This window comes from Lampetra fluviatilis, chromosome 13, assembly GCF_964198595.1.
Source record: "Lampetra fluviatilis chromosome 13, kcLamFluv1.1, whole genome shotgun sequence".
Taxonomy (NCBI): domain Eukaryota; kingdom Metazoa; phylum Chordata; class Hyperoartia; order Petromyzontiformes; family Petromyzontidae; genus Lampetra; species Lampetra fluviatilis.
Window position 1 is genome coordinate 663743 of NC_136287.1, and position 16900 is coordinate 680642.

The 16900-nt window shown below is 59.5% G+C and overlaps 1 long non-coding RNA gene across 1 annotated transcript in view; it reads left to right on the forward strand.

The window, feature by feature from the left end:
• Positions 1 to 2142: 2142 nt before the first annotated feature.
• Positions 2143 to 16900, forward strand: part of LOC144935292 (uncharacterized) — a 31790-nt gene continuing 17032 nt past the window's right edge. Inside the window, exons 1-2 of the long non-coding RNA XR_013637286.1 lie at positions 2143 to 2397; positions 9102 to 9585. This is a non-coding gene — a long non-coding RNA (uncharacterized LOC144935292). The remainder of the gene's footprint in view (positions 2398 to 9101; positions 9586 to 16900) is intronic.

A 16900-nucleotide genomic window follows, 5' to 3' on the forward strand; every position in this document is an offset into this window, starting at 1 on the left:
CACCGCCACCACCACCACCACCCCCGCCACCACCGCCACCACCGCCACCGCCACCAGCAACACCACCGCCACCACCACCACCACCCCCGCCACCGCCACCACCAACACCGCCACCGCCGCCACCACCACCACCACCGCCACCACCAACACCACCGCCACCACCACCACCACCAACACCACCGCCACCACCGCCACCAACACCACCGCCACCACCCCCGCCACCGCCACCACCAACACCACCATCACCACCAACATCCCCGGCACCGCCACCACCATCACCACCGCCACCACCAACACCCCCGCCACCGCCACCACCAACACCACCGCCACCACCAACACCACCGCCACCACCAACATCCCCGCCACCGCCACCACCATCACCACCGCCACCACCAACACCCCCGCCACCGCCACCACCAACACCACCGCCACCACCAACACCACCGCCACCACCAACATCCCCGCCACCGCCACCACCAACACCACCGCCACCACCAACACCACCGCCACCACCAACGCCACAACCGCCACCACCAACACCCCCGCCACAACCGCCACCACCACCACCACCGCCACCACGGCCAGGACTGCAGCAGCAGCACCGGGGCCGTCGTCTGTGTTCGCTGCGGCGAGGAGTCAGACGTTTCGCACGCAACCCTGACGCTCCGGCTCCAGCTGCGTGCTTCCCACGAGCCACGCAAACTGTCCCCCCCCTCCGCTCTGATGATGCAACCCCAAACAAATAGGGACAAAGGTCCCCCATGTAGCCTGCGCAGGCTGTTGGGACAAGTGCCGTTCGCGAGTAGCAGCAGCGCCTATGAACGCCGGCACGGTGCACGGGGGATGGTATGGTCAGAAGCTACGCACGCCCGGCCGCCTTTGTCTCCTCAATGGTGTTTTATACACACAGCACCAAGTACCGTATCAGCTACATCACAACATGGATGGTTGTTTGTTACTGGCCGCATGACGTGTTGGGCCTGTGGTACACAAACCCCAACAGGGTCAGGTGACTCCACCACGATCACCACAATAACCACAATAACCACCACCACAATAACCACCACCACCACAATAACCACCACAATAACCACCACCACAATAACCACCACCACAATAACCACCACCACAATAACCACCACCACAATAACCACCACCACAATAACCACCACCACCACAATAACCACCACCACCACAATAACCACCACCACAATAACCACCACCACAATAACCACCACCACAATAACCACCACCACAATAACCACCACCACCACAATAACCACCACCACAATAACCACCACCACAATAACCACCACCACAATAACCACCACCACAATAACCACCACCACAATAACCACCACCACAATAACCACCACCACCACAATAACCACCACCACAATAACCACGACCACCACCACAATAACCGGCACACACACAGAGGCACTGTGAGCGCCTGCGTGGAAAGTTTACGAGAGAGCGGCAGAGCGGGAGAGCGAATAGCGGGAGAGGGAGGGGGGGAGAGGGGAGGGGGGGAGAGGGGGGGGGGAGAGGGGGGGGGCGCAAAAGAGCGAGAGTACGCGGGCGCGGATGCGTCCCCGCGTGGGGTTTGTAGCGAGCGCGATGCATTAGGCCCGTTGTCCGGAACGTCACTTATTAGACTTTTTTCTTTTAAGTCCACACACAAGCAGCGTGTTGTTATTGATACGGAACGTGTTGTTGTTGGTTGTGCACCACCACTGCCAACGCAGCAGCAGCAGCATCGGCAAGACGAACATCAGGATTGGGAACAAGAGAGTGAGAGAGAGTGACAGAGAGTGTGAGAGAGAGTGAGAGAGAGTGTGTGAGAGTGAGAGAGAGAGTGAGAGAGAGTGTGTGAGAGTGAGAGAGTGTGTGAGTGTGAGAGAGTGACAGAGAGTGTGAGAGAGAGTGTGTGAGAGTGAGAGAGAGTGTGTGAGTGTGAGAGAGTGTGTGAGTGTGAGAGAGTGACAGAGAGTGTGAGAGAGAGTGAGAGAGAGTGTGTGAGAGTGAGAGAGAGAGTGAGAGAGAGTGTGTGAGTGTGAGTTTGAGAGAGTGACAGAGAGTGTGAGAGAGAGAGTGAGAGAGAGTGTGTGAGAGTGAGAGAGTGTGTGAGTGTGAGAGAGTGACAGAGAGTGTGAGAGAGAGAGTGAGAGAGAGTGTGTGAGAGTGAGAGAGTGTGTGAGTGTGAGAGAGTGACAGAGAGTGTGAGAGAGAGTGAGAGAGAGTGTTGGAGAGAGAGTGAGAGAGTGAGAGTGAGTGAGAGTTGAGAGAGCGAGTTCTGTTCGGATTCGTGGGGGGCCGCGACTCGTGCCGTGCTGCCCCCACCTCGCAGGCGGGAAGTCCGTGCCACTCAGTGACCCCCAGAGTTCAAGCGCCGGGGTAAGTGAGACGCGAGGTCACGTGTGTGAGAGTCGCGAGTTCACGTGTGTGAGAGTCGCGAGGTCACGTGTGTGAGAGTCGCGAGTTCACGTGTGTGAGTCGCGAGTTCACGTGTGTGAGAGACGCGAGTTCACGTGTGTGAGAGTCGCGAGTTCACGTGTGTGAGAGTCGCGAGTTCACGTGTGTGAGTCGCGAGTTCACGTGTGTGAGAGTCGCGAGTTCACGTGTGTGAGAGACGCGAGTTCACGTGTGTGAGAGTCGCGAGTTCACGTGTGTGAGAGTCGCGAGGTCACGTGTGTGAGAGTCGCGAGTTCACGTGTGTGAGAGTCGCGAGTTCACGTGTGTGAGAGTCGCGAGTTCACGTGTGTGAGAGACGCGAGTTCACGTGTGTGAGAGTCGCGAGTTCACGTGTGTGAGAGTCGCGAGTTCACGTGTGTGAGAGTCGCGAGTTCACGTGTGTGAGAGACGCGAGTTCACGTGTGTGAGAGACGCGAGTTCACGTGTGTGAGAGTCGCGAGTTCACGTGTGTGAGAGACGCGAGTTCACGTGTGTGAGAGTCGCGAGGTCACGTGTGTGAGAGTCGCGAGTTCACGTGTGTGAGAGTCGCGAGTTCACGTGTGTGAGAGTCGCGAGGTCACGTGTGTGAGAGTCGCGAGGTCACGTGTGTGAGAGTCGCGAGTTCACGTGTGTGAGAGTCGCGAGTTCACGTGTGTGAGAGTCGCAAGTTCACGTGTGTGAGAGTCGCGAGGTCACGTGTGTGAGAGTCGCGAGTTCACGTGTGTGAGAGTCGCGAGTTCACGTGTGTGAGAGTCGCGAGGTCACGTGTGTGAGAGTCGCGAGGTCACGTGTGTGAGAGTCGCGAGGTCACGTGTGTGAGAGTCGCGAGTTCACGTGTGTGAGAGTATGAGGGTGACACAGACTCACACGAGGTGTGACACAGACTCACACGAGGTGACACAGACCCACACGAGGTGTGACACAGACTCACACGGGGTGACACAGACTCACACGGGGTGACACAAACTCACACGAGGTGTGACACAGACTCACACGAGGTGACACAGACTCACACGAGGTGACACAGACTCACACGGGGCGACACAGACTCACACGGAGTGTGACACAGACTCACACGGGGTGACACAGACAAACACGGGGCGACACAGACTCACACGGGGTGACACAGACTCACACGAGGTGTGACACAGACTCACACGGGGTGACACAGACTCACACGAGGTGACACAGACTCACACGAGGTGTGACACAGACTCACACGGGGTGACACAGACTCACACGGGGTGACAGACTCACACGAGGTGTGACACAGACTCACACGGGTGACACAGACAAACACGGGGTGACACAGACTCACACGGGGAGTGACACAGACTCACACGGGGTGACACAGACTCACACGGGGTGTGACACAGACTCACACGAGGTGACACAGACTCACACGGAGTGACACAGACTCACACGGGGTGTGACACAGACTCACACGGGGAGTGAAACAGACTCACACGGGGAGTGACACAGACTCACACGGGGTGACACAGACTCACACGGGGTGACACAGACTCACATGAGGTGTGACAGACTCACACGGGGTGACACAGACTCACACGAGGTGACACAGACTCACACGAGGTGTGACGCAGACTCACACGAGGTGTGACACAGACTCACACGAGCTGTGACACAGACTCACACGAGGTGACACAGACTCACACGAGGTGACACAGACTCACACGAGGTGTGACACAGACTCACACGGGGTGACAGACTCACACGGGGTGACACAGACTCACACGAGGTGTGACACAGACTCACACGAGGTGACACAGACTCACACGGGGTGACACAGACTCACACGAGGTGACAGACTCACACGAGGTGTGACACAGACTCACACGAGGTGTGACACAGACTCACACGGGGTGACACAGACTCACACGAGGTGTGACACAGACTCACACGAGGTGTGACACAGACTCACACGAGGTGACACAGACTCACACGAGGTGTGACACAGACTCACACGAGGTGACACAGACTCACACGAGGTGTGACACAGACTCACACGGGGTGACACAGACTCACACGAGGTGTGACACAGACTCACACGAGGTGACACAGACTCACACGAGGTGTGACACAGACTCACACGAGGTGACACAGACTCACACGAGGTGTGACACAGACTCACACGGGGTGACACAGACTCACACGAGGTGTGACACAGACTCACACGAGGTGACACAGACTCACACGAGGTGTGACACAGACTCACACGAGGTGACACAGACTCACACGAGGTGTGACACAGACTCACACGAGGTGACACAGACTCACACGGGGTGACACAGACTCACACGAGGTGTGACACAGACTCACACGGGGTGACAGACTCACACGGGGTGACACAGACTCACACGAGGTGACACAGACGCACACGAGGTGTGACACAGACTCACATGAGGTGACAGACTCACACGAGGTGTGACACAGACTCACACGAGGTGACACAGACGCACACGAGGTGTGACACAGACTCACACGGGGTGACACAGACTCACACGGGGTGACACAGACTCACACGGGGTGACACAGACTCACACGGGGTGACACAGACTCACACGGGGTGACACAGACTCACACGGGGTGACACAGACTCATACGAGGTGTGACACAGACTCACACGAGGTGTGACACAGACTCACACGGGGAGTGACACAGACTCACACGGGGTGACACAGACTCACACGGGGTGTGACACAGACTCACACGAGGTGTGACACAGACTCACATGAGGTGTGACACAGACTCACACGAGGTGTGACACAGACTCACACGGGGTGACACAGACTCACACGGGGAGTGACACAGACTCACACGAGGTGACACAGACTCACACGAGGTGTGACACAGACTCACACGGGGTGTGACACAGGCTCACATGAGGTGTGACACACTCACACGAGGTGTGACACAGACTCACACGGGGTGTGACACATACTCACACGAGGTGTGACACAGACTCACACGAGGTGACACAGACTCACACGGGGTGTGACACAGACTCACACGAGGTGTGACACAGACTCACATGAGGTGTGACACAGACTCACACGGGGTGTGACACAGACTCACATGAGGTGTGACACAGACTCACACGAGGTGACACAGACTCACACGAGGTGTGACACAGACTCACACGAGGTGTGACACAGACTCACACGAGGTGTGACACAGACTCACACGAGGTGTGACACAGATTCACACGAGGTGTGACACAGACTCGCACTCGCGCGCGTGTGAATGAGTGCGATTTTGTAAGTGTGGTGAGGGTGAGGGTGAGTGTGTTGGTGTGTGTGAGAGTGTGGTGTGGTGAGTGTGTTCGTGTGTGTGTGAGAGTGTGGTGAGGGCGAGCGTTTTGGTGTGTGTGTGAGAGTGTGGTGAGGGTGAGTGTGTTGGTGTGTGAGTGAGAGTGTGGAGAGGGTGAGCGTGTTGGTGTGTGTGTGAGATTGTGGTGAGGGTGTTGGTGTGTGTGTGAGAGTGTGGTGAGGGTGAGTGGGTCGGTGTGTGTGTGAGAGTGTGGAGAGGGTGAGTGTGTTGATGTGTGTGTGAGAGTGTGGTGAGGGGGAGTGTGTTGGTGTGTGTGTGTGAGAGTGTGGAGAGGGTAAGCGTGTTGGTGTGTGTGTGAGAGTGTGGAGAGGGTGAGCGTGTTGGTGTGTGTGATAGTGTGGTGAGAATGAGCTTATTGGTGTGAGTGTGAGAGTGTGGTGAGAGTGAGTGTGTCGGTGTGTGTGTGAGAGTGTGATGAGGGTGAGCGTGTTGGTGTGTGTGTGAGAGTGTGGTGAGGGGGAGTATGTTGGTGTGTGTGTGAGAGTATGGTAAGCGTGTTGGTGTGTGTGTGAGAGTGTGGTGAGGGTGAGCGTGTTGGTGTGTGTGTGAGAGTGTGGTGAGGGTGTTGGTGTGTGTGTGAGAGTGTGGTGAGCGTTTTGGTGTGTGTGTGACAGTGTGGTGTGGGTGAGCGTGTTGGTGTGTGTGTGAGAGTGTGGTGAGGGTGTTGGTGTGTGTGTGAGAGTGTGGTGAGGGTGTTGGTGTGTGTGTGAGAGTGTGGTGAGGGTGTTGGTGTGTGTGTGAGAGTGTGGTGAGTGTGTTGGTGTGTGTGAGAGTGTGAGAGTGTGGTGAGGGGGGGCGTGTTGGTGTGTGTGTGAGAGTGTGTGAGCGTGTTGGTGTGTGTGAGAGTGTGTGAGTGTGGGTGTGTGTGTGTGAGTGTGGTGTGAGGGTGAGCGTGTTGGTGTGTGTGTGAGAGTGTGGTGAGGGTGAGCGTTTTGGTGTGTGTGTGAGAGTGTGGTGAGGGTGTTGGTGTGTGTGTGAGAGTGTGGTGAGCGTTTTGGTGTGTGTGTGAGAGTGTGGTGTGGGTGAGCGTGTTGGTGTGTGTGTGAGAGTGTGGTGAGGGTGTTGGTGTGTGAGTGAGAGTGTGGAGAGGGTGAGCGTGTTGGTGTGTGTGTGAGATTGTGGTGAGGGTGTTGGTGTGTGTGTGAGAGTGTGGTGAGGGTGAGTGGGTCGGTGTGTGTGTGAGAGTGTGGAGAGGGTGAGTGTGTTGATGTGTGTGTGAGAGTGTGGTGAGGGGGAGTGTGTTGGTGTGTGTGTGAGAGTGTGGAGAGGGTGAGCGTGTTGGTGTGTGTGTGTGAGAGTGTGGAGAGGGTGAGCGTGTTGGTGTGTGTGATAGTGTGGTGAGAATGAGCTTATTGGTGTGAGTGTGAGAGTGTGGTGAGAGTGAGTGTGTCGGTGTGTGTGTGAGAGTGTGATGAGGGTGAGCGTGTTGGTGTGTGTGTGAGAGTGTGGTGAGGGGGAGTATGTTGGTGTGTGTGTGAGAGTATGGTAAGCGTGTTGGTGTGTGTGTGAGAGTGTGGTGAGGGTGAGCGTGTTGGTGTGTGTGTGAAAGTGTGGTGAGGGTGTTGGTGTGTGTGTGAGAGTGTGGTGAGCGTTTTGGTGTGTGTGTGACAGTGTGGTGTGGGTGAGCGTGTTGGTGTGTGTGTGAGAGTGTGGTGAGGGTGTTGGTGTGTGTGTGAGAGTGTGGTGAGGGTGTTGGTGTGTGTGTGAGAGTGTGGTGAGGGTGTTGGTGTGTGTGTGAGAGTGTGGTGAGTGTGTTGGTGTGTGTGAGAGTGTGAGAGTGTGGTGAGGGGGGGCGTGTTGGTGTGTGTGTGAGAGTGTGTGAGCGTGTTGGTGTGTGTGAGAGTGTGTGAGTGTGGGTGTGTGTGTGAGAGTGTGGTGTGAGGGTGAGCGTGTTGGTGTGTGTGTGAGAGTGTGGTGAGGGTGAGCGTTTTGGTGTGTGTGTGAGAGTGTGGTGAGGGTGTTGGTGTGTGTGTGAGAGTGTGGTGAGCGTTTTGGTGTGTGTGTGAGAGTGTGGTGTGGGTGAGCGTGTTGGTGTGTGTGTGAGAGTGTGGTGAGGGTGTTGGTGTGTGTGTGAGAGTGTGGTGAGGGTGTTGGTGTGTGTGTGAGAGTGTGGTGAGGGTGTTGGTGTGTGTGTGAGAGTGTGGTGAGTGTGTTGGTGTGTGTGAGAGTGTGAGAGTGTGGTGAGGGGGGGCGTGTTGGTGTGTGTGTGAGAGTGTGTGAGCGTGTTGGTGTGTGTGAGAGTGTGTGAGTGTGGGTGTGTGTGTGAGAGTGTGGTGTGAGGGTGAGCGTGTTGGTGTGTGTGTGAGAGTGTGGTGAGGGTGAGCGTTTTGGTGTGTGTGTGAGAGTGTGGTGAGGGTGTTGGTGTGTGTGTGAGAGTGTGTAAGTGTGGGTGAGCGTGTTGGTGTGTGTGTGAGAGTGTGTGAGTGTGGGTGAGCGTGTTGGGTGTGTGTGAGAGTGTGGTGAGGGTGTTGGTGTGTGTGTGAGAGTGTGTAAGTGTGGGTGAGCGTGTTGGTGTGTGTGTGAGAGTGTGTGAGTGTGGGTGAGCGTGTTGGTGTGTGTGTGTGAGAGTGTGGTGAGGGTGTTGGTGTGTGTGTGAGAGTGTGTGAGTGTGGGTGGGCCTGTTGGTGTGTGTGTGAGAGTGTGATGTGGGTGAGCGTGTTGGTGTGTGTGTGAGAGTGTGGTGATTGTGTTGGTGTGTGTGTGAGAGTGTGTGAGTGTGGGTGAGTGTGTTGGTGTGTGTGTGAGAGTGTGTGAGTGTGGGTGAGTGTGTTGTGTGTGAGAGTGTGGTGAGGGTGTTGGTGTGTGTGTGAGAGTGTGGTGAGGGAGCGTGTTGGTGTGTGTGTGAGAGTGTGTGAGTGTGGGTGAGTGTGTTGTGTGTGAGAGTGTGGTGAGGGGGAGAGTTTATCTGCGTGAAATCAGGCGGCCGCTGCCACTTGGAGATCATAACAACAATGCGGGGGGGCGGGTGAGGGGGGGGCGTGGGGGGGGGGCGAGGGGTGGGGGGGACGCGCCGGGCACCACCGGCCCCGCTGCTTGAACCTCGGGGCCGTGAGCGGCACTGAGAGACGACGAGGAGGTGGAGGAGGAGGTGGAGGGGGAGGTGGAGGAGGAGGTGGAGGAGGAGGTGGAGGGGGAGGTGGAGGAGGAGGTGGAGGGGGAGGTGGAGGAGGAGGTGGTATCTCCGTGTCGCTGTGTCAGCCTCACGTGGGTAGTGGCACGGGGAGACAAGGGGGAGGAGGTGTCAGGATGTGTCCCCGTGTCTTCCTCACGACGCCACCGACAATGCTGCCCTCCAGATCGTGGGTGACACTGGGAGACGGGGAGGAAGACGAGGACGTGGAGAAGGACGAGGTGGACGAGGTGGACGAGGAGGAGGCGGCGTCCCCGTGTCTCCATGCTGCGACACATCAAGAGGAGGGCCTCGGAGCCGGCCGTGGCTGGCGGCTCCGAGGCCCCGGAGGAGCCGGAGGGCCTCTCGGGGCCGGGGGCACTGGGAGGGCCAGCGAGGGCTGGGGCCCGGGCCGCGAGGAGGGCCCCGGTCAAGGCCCCGCGCGTGGCTCTTCTGGGCCTCCCCGGCGAGGAATTCGTCACTTCGTGGAGGCCACGCGGCCCCTCACCCGGCCCGGACGAGGGCAGCGGCGGCATCGGCAGAGAGGAGGAGGGGGAGGGGGGGTGGCGGTGGCGAGGGGACGTCCCTGGGGGAGATCGAACTCCTCGGTGCGTCCACGTGGATGCCGGGAGCTCCAGGGGCCTGCACCCTGGACTCCAGCCTCCTCCGCGGTGATGTAACAACGCCAATAACAACGATTCATACCCGGACTAGGCAAAGTAATGAACCGGCCGATTTTGTGTCGTGAAACCCTCCACCACCGCCCCATCCTTCAACTTAAAAATGTAATTACGAACCCGAATGGGAAACCTACTACGTGTTGAAAAGAAATACACTGACATCGATATTATTCAAAAAGCAGGCTTTAGCCTTTCTGGCAATACATCAATAGCCATCTATTTAGCGTTTGAACATCTTAACACGTCTTGGTTATTGCCAGAAAGGGTAACGCCTATTCCTCTTTTCATAATTTTGACACTGGCTAAAAGGTCCCACAGATATGCATAATATTGTTATGGAAAGACTCGCCCCCGCCATAGAAATGTGGAATTGCTCCGTAGGGCTGTGGGCGGCAGATGAGCGCCAATGCCTCAATGCCCAGTTGAGCAGCAGCAGGAGGAAGAGGAGCTTGAGCCGAGTGGCCGCTGTCGATGTTGAGACCAGAGTCAACGAGAAGTTGACTCGCAGCGTGAGCGTGCACGTCATGGGATGGGGGTTTATGCATTCAACAGAATCATACTGGTGGTGGGTAGGTGGGCGAGTGGTTGGGTGGGCGAGTGGTTGGGTGGGTGAGTGGTTGGGTGGGCGAGTGGTTGGGTGGGCGAGTGGTTGGGTGGGTGAGTGGTTGGGTGGGCGAGTGGTTGGGTGGGCGAGTGGTTGGGTGGGCGAGTGGTTGGGTGGGCGAGTGGTTGGGTGGGCGAGTGGTTGGGTGGGCGAGTGGTTGGGTGGGCGAGTGGTTGGGTGGGCGAGTGGTTGGGTGGGCGAGTGGTTGGGTGGGCGAGTGGTTGGGTGGGCGAGTGGTTGGGTGGGCGAGTGGTTGGGTGGGCGAGTGGTTGGGTGGGCGAGTGGTTGGGTGGGCGAGTGGTTGGGTGGGCGAGTGGTTGGGTGGGCGAGTGGTTGGGTGGGCGAGTGGTTGGGTGGGCGAGTGGTTGGGTGGGCGAGTGGTTGGGTGGGCGAGTGGTTGGGTGGGCGAGTGGTTGGGTGGGCGAGTGGTTGGGTGGGCGAGTGGTTGGGTGGGTGAGTGGTTGGGTGGGTGAGTGGTTGGGTGGGCGAGTGGTTGGGTGGGCGAGTGGTTGGGTGGGTGAGTGGTTGGGTGGGTGAGTGGTTGGGTGGGTGAGTGGTTGGGTGGGCGAGTGGTTGGGTGGGCGAGTGGTTGGGTGGGTGAGTGGTTGGGTGGGTGGGCGAGTGGTTGGGTGGGTGAGTGGTTGGGTGGGCGAGTGGTTGGGTGGGCGAGTGGTTGGGTGGGTGGGCGAGTGGTTGGGTGGGCGAGTGGTTGGGTGGGTGAGTGGTTGGGTGGGCGAGTGGTTGGGTGGGCGAGTGGTTGGGTGGGTGAGTGGTTGGGTGGGCGAGTGGTTGGGTGGGTGAGTGGTTGGGTGGGTGAGTGGTTGGGTGGGCGAGTGGTTGGGTGGGCGAGTGGTTGGGTGGGTGAGTGGTTGGGTGGGTGGGCGAGTGGTTGGGTGGGTGAGTGGTTGGGTGGGCGAGTGGTTGGGTGGGCGAGTGGTTGGGTGGGTGGGCGAGTGGTTGGGTGGGCGAGTGGTTGGGTGGGCGAGTGGTTGGGTGGGCGAGTGGTTGGGTGGGTGAGTGGTTGGGTGGGCGAGTGGTTGGGTGGGCGAGTGGTTGGGTGGGTGAGTGGTTGGTTGGGTGAGTGGTTGGGTGGGTGGGTGAGTGGTTGGGTGGGTGAGTGGTTGGGTGGGCGAGTGGTTGGGTGGGTGGTTGGGTGGGTGAGTGGTTGGGTGGGTGGGTGAGTGGTTGGGTGGGTGAGTGGTTGGGTGGGTGGGTGAGTGGTTGGGTGAGCGAGTGGTTGGGTGGGTGGGTGAGTGGTTGGGTGGGTGGGCGAGTGGTTGGGTGGGTGGGTGAGTGGTTGGGTGGGCGAGTGGTTGGGTGGGCGAGTGGTTGGGTGGGTGGTTGGGTGGGTGAGTGGTTGGGTGGGTGGGTGAGTGGTTGGGTGGGTGAGTGGTTGGGTGGGCGAGTGGTTGGGTGGGTGAGTGGTTGGGTGGGTGAGTGGTTGGGTGGGTGAGTGGTTGGGTGGGTGAGTGGTTGGGTGGGCGAGTGGTTGGGTGGGTGGTTGGGTGGGTGAGTGGTTGGGTGGGTGGGTGAGTGGTTGGGTGGGTGAGTGGTTGGGTGGGCGAGTGGTTGGGTGGGCGAGTGGTTGGGTGGGCGAGTGGTTGGGTGGGCGAGTGGTTGGGTGGGCGAGTGGTTGGGTGGGCGAGTGGTTGGGTGGGCGAGTGGTTGGGTGGGCGAGTGGTTGGGTGGGCGAGTGGTTGGGTGGGCGAGTGGTTGGGTGGGCGAGTGGTTGGGTGGGTGCGTGGTTGGGTGGGCGAGTGGTTGGGTGGGCGAGTGGTTGGGTGGGTGAGTGGTTGGGTGGGCGAGTGGTTGGGTGGGCGAGTGGTTGGGTGGGCGAGTGGTTGGGTGGGTGAGTGGTTGGGTGGGTGAGTGGTTGGGTGGGTGAGTGGTTGGGTGGGCGAGTGGTTGGGTGGGCGAGTGGTTGGGTGGGTGAGTGGTTGGGTGGGTGGGCGAGTGGTTGGGTGGGTGAGTGGTTGGGTGGGCGAGTGGTTGGGTGGGCGAGTGGTTGGGTGGGTGGGCGAGTGGTTGGGTGGGCGAGTGGTTGGGTGGGTGAGTGGTTGGGTGGGTGGGCGAGTGGTTGGGTGGGTGAGTGGTTGGGTGGGTGAGTGGTTGGGTGGGCGAGTGGTTGGGTGGGTGAGTGGTTGGGTGGGTGGGCGAGTGGTTGGGTGGGTGAGTGGTTGGGTGGGCGAGTGGTTGGGTGGGCGAGTGGTTGGGTGGGTGGGCGAGTGGTTGGGTGGGCGAGTGGTTGGGTGGGTGAGTGGTTGGGTGGGCGAGTGGTTGGGTGGGCGAGTGGTTGGGTGGGTGAGGGGTTGGGTGGGCGAGTGGTTGGGTGGGTGAGTGGTTGGGTGGGTGAGTGGTTGGGTGGGCGAGTGGTTGGGTGGGCGAGTGGTTGGGTGGGTGAGTGGTTGGGTGGGTGGGCGAGTGGTTGGGTGGGTGAGTGGTTGGGTGGGCGAGTGGTTGGGTGGGCGAGTGGTTGGGTGGGTGGGCGAGTGGTTGGGTGGGCGAGTGGTTGGGTGGGCGAGTGGTTGGGTGGGCGAGTGGTTGGGTGGGCGAGTGGTTGGGTGGGCGAGTGGTTGGGTGGGTGAGTGGTTGGTTGGGTGAGTGGTTGGGTGGGTGGGTGAGTGGTTGGGTGGGTGAGTGGTTGGGTGGGCGAGTGGTTGGGTGGGTGGTTGGGTGGGTGAGTGGTTGGGTGGGTGGGTGAGTGGTTGGGTGGGTGAGTGGTTGGGTGGGTGGGTGAGTGGTTGGGTGAGCGAGTGGTTGGGTGGGTGGGTGAGTGGTTGGGTGGGTGGGCGAGTGGTTGGGTGGGTGGGTGAGTGGTTGGGTGGGCGAGTGGTTGGGTGGGCGAGTGGTTGGGTGGGTGAGTGGTTGGGTGGGTGAGTGGTTGGGTGGGTGAGTGGTTGGGTGGGTGAGTGGTTGGGTGGGCGAGTGGTTGGGTGGGTGGTTGGGTGGGTGAGTGGTTGGGTGGGTGGGTGAGTGGTTGGGTGGGTGAGTGGTTGGGTGGGTGGGTGAGTGGTTGGGTGGGTGGTTGGGTGGGTGAGTGGTTGGGTGGGTGGGTGAGTGGTTGGGTGGGTGAGTGGTTGGGTGGGTGGGTGAGTGGTTGGGTGGGTGGGTGAGTGGTTGGGTGGGTGGGTGAGTGGTTGGGTGGGTGGGTGGGTGGGTGAGTGGTTGGGTGGGTGAGTGGTTGGGTGGGTGGGTGAGTGGTTGGGTGGGTGAGTGGTTGGGTGGGTGGGTGAGTGGTTGGGTGGGTGGTTGGGTGGGTGAGTGGTTGGGTGGGTGGGTGAGTGGTTGGGTGGGTGAGTGGTTGGGTGGGTGGGTGAGTGGTTGGGTGGGTAAGTGGGCTAGCGGGGAGCGGTGGGGTGGGTGGGTGAGTGGTTGGGTGGGTGGGTGAGTGGTTGGGTGGGTGAGTGGTTGGGTGGGTGGGTGAGTGGTTGGGTGGGTGGGTGAGTGGTTGGGTGGGTGAGTGGTTGGGTGGGTGGGTGAGTGGTTGGGTGGGTGAGTGGTTGGGTGGGTGGGTGAGTGGTTGGGTGGGTGATTGGTTGGGTGGGTGGGTGAGTGGTTGGGTGGGTGGGTGAGTGGTTGGGTGGGTGAGTGGTTGGGTGGGTGTTTGGGTGGGTGAGTGGTTGGGTGGGTGGGTGAGTGGTTGGGTGGGTGAGTGGTTGGGTGGGTGGGTGAGTGGTTGGGTGGGTGGGTGAGTGGTTGGGTGGGTGAGTGGTTGGGTGGATGAGTGGTTGGGTGGGTGAGTGGTTGGGTGGGTGGGTGAGTGGTTGGGTGGGTGAGTGGTTGGGTGGGTGGGTGAGTGGTTGGGTGGGTGGGTGAGTGGTTGGGTGGGTGAGTGGTTGGGTGGGTGGGTGAGTGGTTGGGTGGGTGGGTGAGTGGTTGGGTGGGTGAGTGGTTGGGTGGGTGGTTGGGTGGGTGAGTGGTTGGGTGGGTGGGTGAGTGGTTGGGTGGGTGAGTGGTTGGGTGGGTGGGTGAGTGGTTGGGTGGGTGAGTGGTTGGGTGGGTGGGTGAGTGGTTGGGTGGGTGGGTGGTTGGGTGGGTGGGTGAGTGGTTGTGTGGGTGGGTGAGTGGTTGGGTGGGTGGGTGAGTGGTTGGGTGGGTGAGTGGTTGGGTGGGTGGGTGAGTGGTTGGGTGGGTGAGTGGTTGGGTGGGCGAGTGGTTGGGTGGGTGGTTGGGTGGGTGAGTGGTTGGGTGGGTGGGTGAGTGGTTGGGTGGGTGAGTGGTTGGGTGGGCGAGTGGTTGGGTGGGTGGTTGGGTGGGTGAGTGGTTGGGTGGGTGGGTGAGTGGTTGGGTGGGTGAGTGGTTGGGTGGGCGAGTGGTTGGGTGGGCGAGTGGTTGGGTGGGTGAGTGGTTGGGTGGGTGGGTGAGTGGTTGGGTGGGTGAGTGGTTGGGTGGGCGAGTGGTTGGGTGGGTGAGTGGGTGGGTGGGTGAGTGGTTGGGTGGGTGAGTGGTTGGGTGGGCGAGTGGTTGGGTGGGCGAGTGGTTGGGTGGGCGAGTGGTTGGGTGGGTGAGTGGTTGGGTGTGCGAGTGGTTGGGTGGGCGAGTGGTTGGGTGGGTGAGTGGGTGGGTGGGTGAGTGGTTGGGTGGGTGAGTGGTTGGGTGGGCGAGTGGTTGGGTGGGTGGTTGGGTGGGTGAGTGGTTGGGTGGGTGAGTGGTTGGGTGGGCGAGTGGTTGGGTGGGCGAGTGGGTGGGTGGGTGAGTGGGTGGGTGGGTGAGTGGTTGGGTGGGTGAGTGGTTGGGTGGGCGAGTGGTTGGGTGGGTGGTTGGGTGGGTGAGTGGTTGGGTGGGTGGGTGAGTGGTTGGGTGGGTGAGTGGTTGGGTGGGCGAGTGGTTGGGTGGGTGGTTGGGTGGGTGAGTGGTTGGGTGAGTGGTTGGGTGGGTGGGTGGGTGATTGGTTGGGTGGGTGGGTGGGCTAGCGGGGAGCGGTGGGTGTAGTGGTTAGCGCGCTGCGCTACGAACCTGGCGACTCGAGTTTGATTTCTGCTCACGGCCAACATCAGTGACGATTATCTGAATCGGTCCTGGGCGTCCCCTAGGTAGACTCAGCCTAAAATAAGTACCTAGTGCGGTGTGTACACATCGCCACTAGGGAGACAAAGGCGGCCGGGCTGGTTGCTGGCCACACCCCCCCCCCTCGTGTGAAATAGGTGCTCGCTAACAGCACTGGATCGGTGAGTGGGTGAGTCGGTGTTTGTGAGTGGGTTAGTGGATGTGTGGGTGGGTGAGTGGGAGGGTGGATGAGTGGTTGGTGGGTGAGTGGGTGGGCAAGTGGGTGATCAGTGTGTGAGTGAATTGGTGAGTGAATTGAGTGTGTGGGTAAATGGGTGAGTGAATTGAATGTGTGTGTAAATGGGTGAGTGAATTGAGTGTGTGTGTGTGTAAATGGGGGAGTGAATGAGTGTGTGTGTGTAAATGGGTGAGTGAATGAGTGTGTGTGTAAATGGGTGAGTGAATGAGTGTGTGTGTGTGTAAATGGGTGAGTGAATGAGTGTGTGTGTGTGTGTGTAAATGGGTGAGTGAATGAGTGTGTGTGTGTGTAAATGGGTGAGTGAATGAGTGTGTGTGTGTGTAAATGGGTGAGTGAATGAGTGTGTGTGTGTGTAAATGGGTGAGTGAATGAGTGTGTGTGTGTGTAAATGGGTGAGTGAATGAGTGTGTGTGTGTGTAAATGGGTGAGTGAATGAGTGTGTGTATGTGTGTGAATGGGTGAGTGAATGATGTGACGAGCGAGTCGGTGACCGGGTTACCTTGGGCCATTCGCCTGCTGCCAGTGGGGGGCGATGATCGCCGCCGCTGCTGCGGCTGCATCCCAACGGAGCCATTCGCGGCGTCATTGTTCACGTCTGTGAACATTTGGACCGTGAGGGCCGCACGTCGTGTGAGTGAAGCAGACGGCGCGTGCGCAGGTCGCTGCGGTGTCACGGTTGACACCGCCGCTACCAGGTAAGGCCCGCGGAGCGATATGGCTCTTCTTCAGAAGCGACCTGGCGGTCACAAATGAAAGCTCTACGAACTCGCTTGTCACGTGGACATGTACAGCAGTCAAATACTCGAAAGGCGTGATGTTGATTCTCAACGTGGAGGGACAACCCCGGAGAAAAACCCACGCGACCACGGGGAGAGAGAGAGAGACACGCAAACTCCAAATATACAGCAGAAGGCGTCAGGGTTGGGATCGAACCCCACGACCTCCTGTATACACAGCGAGGTGGTTAACATCTCCGAGCCACCGCGGCGCCCAAAGGAGGGCGCCACGGTGGCTTCTACCCGTGACCACTCCGTGACAAGCGGCGCGTGATGCATCTTGTCGTCGAACCGAATCATCGCCGAATTAGAATCACGCGCACGGTTTGGCCTGCGGCCAAATCTCCCTGAACGGGGCGCGAGCGCGAGCCGGGCGGCAGCGACGCCCCGCGTGGCGGCCTCAGATCCTCCAAGCGCCGCGCGTGGAGGCGGCAGCAGCAGCAGCAGCGAGGTTCGTGCCCCGGTTCGTACCCCGGTTCGCCAGTGCGGCAAAGTGTGAACTTGTCGCCCTTGTGTACGGGGATCAAGTGCTGCTGCTGCTCGCGCAAGCCGTGGGCGCTCTCCGGGTGCTCGGATTTCCTCCACCCACGTGAATAATAAAAACATCTTGGCATCAAAACCCAATGAATCAGCAGGGCCCTGAATAGGTCAATGATAATTATTGTGAGTGGATGGATTGTG